Below are 1,502 nucleotides of genomic sequence, written 5' to 3'. Positions count from 1 at the left end.
CTCAATATGCTACTACCTCCTAAACTACTCTTAAACTATAAATCAGGGCTCCCCTGGCGGTGCAGTGGTTAAGAATCCGGTGGCCAATGCAGGGGACACAGGTTCGAGCCCTGGTCCAGGAAGATCCCACATGCCACAGAGCAACTAAGCCCATGCGCCACAACTACTAAGCCTGCGCTCTAGAGCCCTCGAGCCACAACTACTGAGGCTGCGTGCCACAACTACTGAAGCCTGCCCACCTAGAGCCCATGCTCCGCAACAAGAGAAGCCACTGCAATGAGAAGCCCGCGCACCACAATGAAGAGTAGCCCCCGCTAGCCACTAGAGAAAGCCCGTGTGCAGCAACTAAGACCCAACGCAGCCAAAAATAAATAATAAAAAAAAAGAACCACAATGATATGCTGCTACATACACCCAAATGGCTAAAATGAAAAAAAAAAAAAAAAGACAATGCCAACTATTGGAGAAGATGAGAAGCAACCAGAACACTCATACACAGTGGGAATATTAATTGGTATAATCACCTAGGAAAAGTGTTTGGCAGTATTTACTATAGTTGAACATATACATACCCAATGCCTCAGTAATTCCAGTATATACCCCCAAAATGTGTACCAAAAGATAAGTTCAAGAATGTTCATAGTAGCACTATTCGTAATTGCCCCAAGCTAGAAACTACCCAAACGCTTATCAATAGTGGAATGGATAAGTAGATTGTGGTATATTCACACAACAGAGTAGTATACAGCAACAAAATGAACAAACTCTTGAGAGAGCAAGGGTTGCCCAAGGATTCCCAGATGTTTCAGCCCTCAACTGTTTTGAGTCTTCCCAGCCTGGGCCCCAGACACATGCATGAAGAAGCCTTTGAGTTGATTCTGGCTGTAGTCACTGTCTGAATGCAACAACACAAGAAACCCTGAATGCAAACAGCCCAGCCGAGCCCAGCCAAGCCCCACTTTTGTGAGCAAAGCAAAGTATCATGATGATTTTAACTCACTGCTTTAGGGATGAATGTTACACAGCAACAGGTAACCAGAATACATGTGGCAGTATTTGGGGGAAAAAAATAAAATATAATATGTTAAATTTGTAAGTCTACTTTAAAATGTTTAAGGAAATTTAATTAAATCGATTTGTAAAAATCCTTCTAAAAACTACGGTTTAATATTAGGGTCATAAATAGAGGGAAAGATTTGTAAGTTGAACTTAAAAGCTTAATGGCAAACTAGGTTCTAAAATTTCTACCCTATGTTGAACCTTAATGAAAAAAATTTTTAAATAAAACAAGACAAAAACAGTGAAAACTTCTTGGATAGCTGACTTCATTGATCCTTTCAGAACGCTGAAAGAAACAACATAAGGAAAGGAAATGAGTGATTTATTGAGTGCTTACTAGGTGCCACGCCATGTCCTAGGTGCTTTACCTGAATCAAATCATTGAATCCTCACAACCCTGTGAACTGGGTTTTTTTTTTTTTTTTTTTTTTTTTTTTTTTGTG

The sequence above is a fragment of the Physeter macrocephalus genome, chromosome 1 (assembly GCF_002837175.3).
Source record: "Physeter macrocephalus isolate SW-GA chromosome 1, ASM283717v5, whole genome shotgun sequence".
Lineage (NCBI taxonomy): Eukaryota > Metazoa > Chordata > Mammalia > Artiodactyla > Physeteridae > Physeter > Physeter macrocephalus.
The sequence above is the reverse complement of the archived record's forward strand: the minus strand, read 5'-3'. Positions refer to the sequence as shown.